The sequence below is a fragment of the Schistocerca gregaria genome, chromosome 6, assembly GCF_023897955.1.
Source record: "Schistocerca gregaria isolate iqSchGreg1 chromosome 6, iqSchGreg1.2, whole genome shotgun sequence".
In the NCBI taxonomy this organism is placed as follows: Eukaryota; Metazoa; Arthropoda; class Insecta; order Orthoptera; family Acrididae; genus Schistocerca; species Schistocerca gregaria.
Window position 1 is genome coordinate 195,714,485 of NC_064925.1, and position 9,518 is coordinate 195,724,002.

At 44.0% G+C, this 9,518-nt stretch overlaps 1 non-coding gene across 1 annotated transcript; it reads right to left on the bottom strand.

The window, feature by feature from the left end:
* Window positions 1-3,303: 3,303 nt before the first annotated feature.
* Trnas-cga (transfer RNA serine (anticodon CGA)) lies at window positions 3,304-3,378 on the bottom strand. The gene has a single exon. It is a non-coding gene; the product is annotated as a tRNA-Ser (tRNA).
* Window positions 3,379-9,518: the final 6,140 nt, after the last annotated feature.

The following is a 9,518-nucleotide window of genomic DNA, read 5'->3' on the forward strand; positions in this document are numbered from 1 at the left end:
TGGTTCCACTTTACTCACAAAACAGTGACAAAGCTACTACTGGACGATGTTCTGAAATTCACTCTCGAATTACACTGCGTTGCAATTTAAGATAACATATTTTAGATTATAAACCTGAAATAAAGGTGATTAAATTTTCCATTGTCCTACGGACTTCGCAGACACGCGCTGAGCCGGAGATCTTACCACTTCAGACGCCCGCCTCGGGCAGACTGCTGTGGGCCCCTACGGAGGGTGCTTCACCGATACAAACGGAAGTGACCAGAGCGGCAGCTTCGTCTACAAACATGACAAGGGACTGACAGGACCATAGTAAGAAAAGAAACCTCTTTGCTTTTAGAAAGCGTAGCTACCTGTTCCGACGTTGGTCCTACTGTTCTCTAGCAGACAGGCTTGTCTGCTGTCATCAAGCATGCAATTAGAAATACATTTGCTCATTCATCTTTTCACACAGAAGGGAGATGACAGTATATAAAAGAAAGTGGATGTAGGTTCCATATGAGACTGTGTGACATGAATTACATATGAACTGTGTTTTAAAGTGTAGTAGTGTGACAGATCGCTCTTGACTATGTGTAAAAGTAACACGTTCCACTGCTCAGTCTCCTCCCAGATACCAGATAGAGTCAGAAACACCACAGTAAATTTAGAAGTGGAATGTATGCCGTAAATGACAACAAATGTAAGAAATTAACATGAAAGGGATCCAACAGAGACCTTTCAAGTGATATATATGACGTCCGAAAAGGCATGATAATTGGCTTTCTGGCCAAGGGTGGAAACATCGCCGAAATGGCTAAGTCTGCAAACTGTTCGTGTGCTGCCTTGGTTAACCGTGCATATTAAAATAATGCAAATTACAGCTACGCTTTTCAGCTTGGAAGGGCGGTCCTGCCATTTGATCTTCCTTTCTCAACGAGGATCAGAGGTACATTCACGTTGGTCTGTGGCGTTGCTGAAATACCCCTCAATGACGTATAATCACACCGTTTGCTCTCGAGTTGGCCTTGCAGATTAGCGTGCCGATTCATAGGTGGAGTGCCGGTGGCGAGGCTTTAGTGCCCGGTGCCTCGCCGTCCAATCCGATACATCCTCTAGTGGTACTTAGCGCAATACCGTTTGGAAACGGTACTGCGGTGATCGCGCTGTCCCGTCAGTTTACATAAGAGCCGGTGGTTGAGAATGTACGTTTGTGCATTAGAGTCGCACAAATCACTGTTTATGTAACTTGCGCCTCGGCCGTTTGCCCTGACGTCTGGTCCGCAGTGCCCCAGAAGGCTAGTAAATCATAGAGCGGGTGTCGCGTGCCGCTGCCCCTCGCGGCCGTAGCGAAACAGGCAGTGTGCGCACAGCTCCGCGGATAATTCATGGCCGAGCCGCCGCCGCCCCGGACGGAAAACTCGTCGCGTGAGGACAGCCGGGCTATTGTCGGTCAAGTGATTGGTGCGCCGGGAATAAAGTAGCGGCACTAACTGCGCTTGTTTACGAGCGAGGTAAACACGGCCACGTGTTTGTTCTACAGCGTCTGATGGGGTGCTTGTCTTTCCGCCCGCTGAGGCGCCCCCTGCTGCCTGCCAACTACCCTTTCCACACTAACGAAGGCATGCTTTCCTGGCTAGGTTGCTGATACGTCCCATCTTATTCGTTTTTCATGAACCTGCTTAGCATTTACGATAGCGAAGTGCCTGTATTACTCTGAATTAAGATGCAAAGTTCCTTTGGACATGCATGCATGCGCACCAACTGTAAGCGGGAAACCTGGGTTCGAGTCCCGGCACAAATTTTCTCTGTCGTTATTCATTTCTACAGCAGATATTCGCAATTGTGAATACATGAAATGTCTTTAGCATCTGCTCACTATGCATACACCTGTTTTCCAAGACAGATCGAATCTAAGTAGTGATATGGGTGATCCCAGGTGATAATAATTGAAGTGCAGCTACTCACAGAGGTCTAGTGAGAGTGTCATTATCGAACGGCATCTAAACTTGGTAGATATGTAACGTGTCTACAGATAGCATGTCACGTTCGTACAAGAAATATGCCTATGTTAGTCTGTAAAAATGGGCTCGATAAGCAACCTGAGCTGTCAGTATTCGCAATCTGACCTGCATAACACCTTGTGCGTGTTGTATGAGTTTCAGTTTCACTGTCATTTAAGCCCTCAACAGAGCGTTTCATGAAAAACTTAAAACTAATTTTTGGTTAAGCTATCTGACTGCGTATTTGAATATGAAAAACTACAGGAACAAATGAACCGATAACAACGAATCCTTAAGCTATGACGACCGGAGTGGCCGAGCGGTTCTGGGCGCTACAGTCTGGAACCCGCAACCGCTTCGCAGGTTCGAGTTCTGTCTCGGGCATGGATATGTGCTATGTCCTTAGGTTAGTTAGGTTTAAGTAGTTCTAAGTTCTAGGGGACTGATGACCTCAGAAGTTAAGTCCCATTTTGCTCAGAGCCATTTTTGAACTTAAACTATCTGACTGCTTTTTCGAATATGAATTTAAAATTTATTCAGAATCTGACTTGTCAAAGGAATTTATTGGATTAGAGTAAATGACATGTTGTGGTGTGTCAGTGCCTGCGTTTTGGCTCTTAGTTTTTCCCTCACCTCTTTAGATGATTGCCTTTTTCCATGTGGTTTACAGCAATTCGCAGCAGCAAGCAGCAGCAGCGACTAAAGCTTATTGTTAATAAGAATGAATTTAATAAAAAGGAGTTTTCTTGTGTTCTGTTAACTACCAAATAACTTGTAAGAAGGGATTTCATAAATTAAGTCTATTTAAAACTTCAAAAGTCATCATGACCAATAACAGACAATGAGAATGACTTAAGTATCAATAATGTCTGAGTGCCATATTAACATATTATTTCAATTCCAGAGTTACATTAACATTTAATAAGCACAGTACGTTTAGTAATAAGATGTGGAGACTAATTATTATTACGAGGGTCACTCCAAAAGAAATGCACACTATTTTTGTAAAAATACAGTTTTCATTCTGCGTGTGTGAAAGTTTTACAGTGTATAGATACATTCTCTCCGCTTGTTTCAAAATTTAATTCAACCTGTTCCCGTGAGTGGCGCCATCACAGCATGTCTTCAAGATGGCTGCTACAGTTGACGTTCGTCATAAGCAGCGCGCTGTCATAGAATTCCTGTGCTGTGAAAACGAGACAGTGGGAAACATCCACAAGAGGTTGAAAAAGGTGTATGGAAATGATGCCGTCGATCGCAGTACAGTCAGTAGGTGGGCAAGCAGGTTACGTGATGAAACTTCCTGGCAGATTAAAACTGTGTGCCCGACCGAGACTCGAACTCGGGACCTTTGCCTTTCGCGGGCAAGCGCTCTACCAACTGAGCTACCGAAGCACGACTCACGCCCGTACTCACAGCTTTACTTCTGCCAGTACCTCGTCTCCTACCTTCCAAACTTTACAGAAGCTCTCCTGCGAACCTTGCAATACTAGCACTCCTGAAATAAAAGATATTGCGGAGACATGGCTTAGCCACAGCCTGGGGGTTGTTTCCAGAATGAGATTTTCACTCTGCAGCGGAGTGTGCGCTGATATGAAACTTCCTGGCAGATTAAAACTGTGTGCCCGACCGAGACTCAAGCTCGGGACCTGCCAGGAAGTTTCATATCAGCGCACACTCCGCTGCAGAGTGAAAATCTCATTCATGTTACGTGATGAATCAATATTGAGGATTGTCCACGCAGCGGCAGGCCTCGTACTGCACGCACTCCAGACAAAGTGCAGAGAGTTAACGAATTGGTGACTGCTGATAAACGCTACACAGTGAATGAATTGTCAGACTACGTTGGGATAGTGGAAGGAAGTGTTTGCAGAATACTGAAAGTATTGGCGTTAAAAAAAGTTTGTGCCAGGTGGGTTCCCAGGATGTTGACAGTGGCTCACAAGGAAACAAGAAAAACGGTAAGCAGCGAACTTTTGGAACAGTACGAGAATGGTGGAGAAGGATTTCTTGGAAGAATTGTGACAGGTAATGAAACATGGCTCCATTATTTTTCACCAGAGACGAAGAGGCAATCAATGGAGTGGCATCATGCAAATTCAACCAAGAAAAAAAAAACTTCAAATGCACACCTACTGCTGGAAAAGTTATTGCTACGGTGTTTTCTGATTCCGAAGGACTCTTGCTCGTGGACATCATGCCAAGTGAAACCACCATAAATTCTGATGCATATGTGACGACACTGAAGAAACTTCAAGCTCGACTGAGTCGTGTTCGATCGGGAAAAGCAGGATGTTTTGCTGTTGCACGACAATGCACGGCTACATGTCAGTCAGAAAACCATGGAAGCAATCACAAAACTCGGATGGACAACACTGAAATACGCGCCTTACAGTCCTGACCTGGCTCCATGTGGCCATTATCTCTTTAGGAAACTGAAAGACTCTCTTCGTGGAACAAAGTTTGAAGACGATGACCCCCTTGTGCACGCTGCCAAACAATGGCTCTAACAGTTTGGTCTAGAATTTTACTGTGCGGGTATACAGGCGCTGGTACCAAGATGGCGTAAGGCAGTTGAGAGAGATGGAAATTATGTGGAGAGATGAAAATATTGTTCCTAAAGGATGTGTCTACACACTGTAAAACTTTCAAAGGTGTGGAATAAAAGATGGATTAAAAAAATAGTGTGCTTTTGTTTTGGAGTGAATCTCCTATTTGGAGTATAAGGAAACTTCTTTGACAAGCAAGACATGGGATTATTTCAAACTCGGACTAACAAACACTAGCCTAACCCTGAAATTGCTTTTGCTCTATGCTTGAGAATTTCACCTTGAATTCAGTCTTCAAGCGTAGTTAAGTCATCTAAATCTCTCCTGGCTCTATAAATGAAATCAGGGCTTGAGTGTGCTAAGATCTGCCGTCACCGACGTGAGGGCAGCGTGACACGTCTTCTGTCTCCGAGCTCTCGACCAACACTACTACTTCCACTCTCGCGGACAGATCTCGTCTCACAACAATGCTTAGAATTGCGCTCCCATGTTTCGCCCTCAGATTTTTACTATCCGTATCTGAGTACTTATTTATTTCCAATCTTACACAATTCAAAGAATAACGTTAAGTTGGCAACACTGTTTTCAATCCAATGGAGAGTTCTGACACACTCCTTACTGATATTCTAATACTTTAATGTTGATCCGATTTCCGCAGGGAGATAAAAGGAAAAAAGAAAAGAAGAAAGAAAAAATAGTTCCAAGTTTGACCACCAGGTGCAAATCTGGCGCTCCGAATGCAAGAAGTATAGAAACGTTCCGGTATGTAATGGATTAGGAACGGGACGTGAACAGAAAAGGTCAAGAAAGTGCGAGAGGCATAACCTTGATTTTATTGCTAACTGCCGCTTACACAATTTATTCATTATGAGCACCAGATACGTCGACGAGCTGCTGCATCCGTCAAACGACGTGATCAACAATTGCTCGCTGACGTTCCTGTGGAATCTGACCAACGTGTTCCTGTATACTGGCTTTCGGATCAGGTACAGACCGAATGTGTCCCTGGCACACACTTTCTTTAGTGAGTAAAAAGTAGTGTTGTATAATGGTCGAACTACTCCTCCTAAGCCTTGCATTTCTATAGTCAGTGATGAGAGACGCACTAGGCGGTGTAAAGATAGACGTCATTGGTCAGTGGCTGACTGGAAACGATCGATTTTAAGTGATAATTAACGCTGTACCCTGTGGCAATCCAATCGAAGGGTTTGGGTTTGGCGAACGGCTGGGGAATATTACTTGCCGTCATATCTGGTGTCAACAATGATGAACGAGGAAGTGTGTTACAATAGGAGGGTTCCTTTCGTTGTTAGGGCGTCGCCTCTGCCCAGAATACCAACCTCAACACGGTGGACTACTTTTGTAACTAATTAGACTCTCCACTTCGCTACAGCCCCTGCGCCCAACCACTTTCTATTGTTTCTTCGGCCCTAGAGGAAGAATGGGCTGTCATGCCTTCACAGACATCAGGACGCATCAATGAAAGTGTCCCAGCTGGGTTTAAGCTGTTGTAAAGTCGGAGGGTGAACACAGCACATATTAATGTCCACCAATTAGTGCCCAAATACTTTTGATCATATACTGTGTTACAGCGGATTTTTATGGTTTCATAGTACCTTATTTTAAATACACTGAATGCGTGTAACATTTCTTTTATATAATCCCCAGAGCCAAAAGGCGCACTGAGACAGGTCAATCGATATTGCACACCATGCATCTGGAAAACCTTTGGAAACATCACGTTCGTGGAAGGTTGCATTTAGCAGATCTTTCACTGGGTGAACAATAGGAGGTGTTGCCACGTCGTGTGCGAAAAGTAGTTTCCACATAGTTGCTCTCTTCCAACGCAGCCATCACATAGGTGCAGGGAAATCTCTATAACGTGCAGACGTCGCAGGACATCTGACAGGCCCTCTGGATGTATTCCTTTTTAAAAAAGAACGGACCGAGAGTAAACGTTCTTGTGAATTCACACAACACAGTAATATACGAGGCGATAATTGCAATGGCTCTTTGTGTACAACACGCGTTTTAACAGTACCCCAAATTCTGTGTGTTCTCTGCGCCCTGTAGTGTAAAATGTGCCTCGGCACTCCGTAGAATACTACCCGGCCACAGCTCATCAAGTTGGATCCAGGCCAGAAATCGAACTGAAAATTCAGAATATTACTGTGTAGCATGAGATTTCGGTTGCTGCACCGTCTGGGTCTTGTATAGGTGCCAATGTAAAACAGACCGCCAAACTTTGCGTCCTGCTGACCATGAGGTGGACATTTCCCATGGTACTGCACGAGCGGAGTCACGCTTTGCATGATAAGTTTCAGCAAGAAAAACCTCCTCAGTAATTTCCACCGTGATAGGAGGCCTTTCTCTTCCAGGTGCCGCACCAAGCTCACCTGAGTTTTGGAATTTTATTATCATCTTCTTTTAACCCTTTAGTGACATCCGGCCTATCGTCAGACCTTTGAGTTGGCGATACTCTTATCAGTGCAGGACTCTGATTGCTGCCATACACACAAAACAGTTTCACTAACAGCACACGGTCTCTCTTCTCGATAAACTTATTGTTTACTCACGTTACGGTTTGTCAAATGAGAATGTGGACGTCGTACCGCCGTACAGTGTACAGCGCCAGATCTGCACCTGGTGGCCACAATTGGAATCTGTTTGTTTCCCGCCGTAAATTGGTTCCGTGTTAACGCATTAGCATATCTACGAAGATTCGCTGCCATACGATAATTACAGCCCATACTGGACTTCCTTGAGAAGCTGCGCTGTAGTTATAACACACGCTACTTCGTGCTCAGATTCCGTTTCTAATGACATAGTTGTCGACGGGACGTTAAACACTAATCTCCACCTCCTCGTGCTTAGATGGTTCATTCGAACAGAATATTGACAGTGGAGCAATATGTCCAGGTTCGAGTCCCCGTTCGTCTCACTGGTTTAATATGTCAGAAACTTTCATACCACTGCTCTCCTGAGTGAGAATTTCATTTTGTCCATGATGCTTCATAGCGTTCCTCAACAAAGTCTTCGAAAGTGAAAAGCGACTAAGGTATCCGAAATGTTAAGAAAAAATGAAGATACAAATAGAAATAAATAAGTGCAATGGAATCGAAAGTACCACGGGCCTAGGAGAGGTCCCGAATGTTGGAGCTAAAGCAAGTAGAATATGTAGTGCGCATAACGTTGCACGTTCTTCCGTTGACAGGAGAATGTATGAAAGGATTAGTGAGCCGGGTTTCAGTGGCGCTGAGGCGCTTCTAAATTTGGAAGGTGCACAACAGGTTCTGCTATCAGCATCTGAGAATCAGAATGAGAAGCAAAGTTCTCAGAGTGGGAACGTAATTACGGCAGAATCTGCGAATTTCATGATCATAAAACACCACTGGTGTTTGGCGGTTTTGGCGCAGATCATGTGGGATTTGGAAAATAAAATTGCTAAGGAACTGTGAACGTGAATCTTCCTAAAGATTTATCTATCGACAAATGAAGATTCGTGAAGATTTTACTGTGGACAACGCGAAAATGTAAGAAGACGTAAACGAAGTTCAGTCAGAGCTAAACGGTCTGGAGGTCGATATTATGACGCAAATCGCGGCCGACCTCGAGGCTTTGTTCGATAGTATAGAGCAGCGCAGCACAATGGAAGGCTAGCAGTTACGCGTGAGCGAGGACATCAGAATGCGTGGGGACCAATTAGGGCCGCTTGTATGAAGCATTTAACCTTAGATTAAAACAGAAAATGACCTTACATCAAGCTTAACCTGGAAATCTGCTTTGCATAAACGTTAATCCTAGATCACATAACCGTGAAGTCGGATCCTATTTTATCGGCGAAAATTCGTGGTTCAGCTCCATTTGTCTCTTTATAGTGTAGTAGTACTACGATTCATCGCTTTTGTTTTTAGCAGGTACCAATTGAAATAATAAAAAAAGTTGTTATTAACACAAAAATGGCAAGTAAATATGTGACTACCTCATCCCCACGCTGCTGATGTTCAATGTTGTGTACATAGTTCCGCTTAGTCAGCGCGTACACAACTTTCCCACCAGAGCGCGCCCCGCTAAGCACAACAGCGCAGGCGGAGCGCTCGTCCGTCTCCGCACTACGAGATGGCGCTGTCTTAGAGACGGACCAAATTCTGCTTCCGCCGGTCAGCGTATTAATATGTCACGCAGCCAATGAGATTGCTGCTAACGTAGAACCTTTTCTCCTCGCTGATCACACTCGCGCAGTGACACCTGAACGCGTGAGGTATTATAACGAGTGTACAGACCTCCGATTAGTCAGTCAGCATTAGTCTGTAGTCAAGTTTCAGTCTGCGCCTAATAAGATTATCATATTCCTGTGCATAGCCATGAAGAGAAATGTATAGACACTTTGTCAAGTATCAGAGATATGTGAGAATTAGATTAACGTACCAAGACCATAGGAACTTCAGATTGTCAATTGTAAACAGCATCCAGACACTCGCCTACTTAGTTAGAGCGACAAGTCAAATAATCTGATGGTGTGTGTACCGAAGGTCTTACAGTATGTGCACCACACTCAATTACATTTTTTCTTTTTTCTTTTTATCTGGAAGGTTTGGTTAAGGTACTTACAGACTACCGTGTGAACTTAATAATCAATATCATAACAGCTACTGGGAGACAACTCATACTGTATGTGTTTAGTTCAAAAGCATTTTATAGACAGTTAGCTGCAGAGTAAGAGTGGAAAGTTCGAAATATTTGGAACTTTGAGAGCAGCCAATAACGATTCAACATTGTTCTTTCGGCTCAAGTAGCAGTAACTACGCAATTCGTATTAAATTTTTACGACCGAACGCGTCGTTAAACTGCTTTGGCAATTCCACGTTCGTCGATAAATAGAACATCAGCAAGTATTGTGAAATAAACTAACCACATAAATATGTTTAATTAATTTCGGTGGCTCAGGTGTTCCGCTGTGCATAAGATCACATATTTATACCCACGT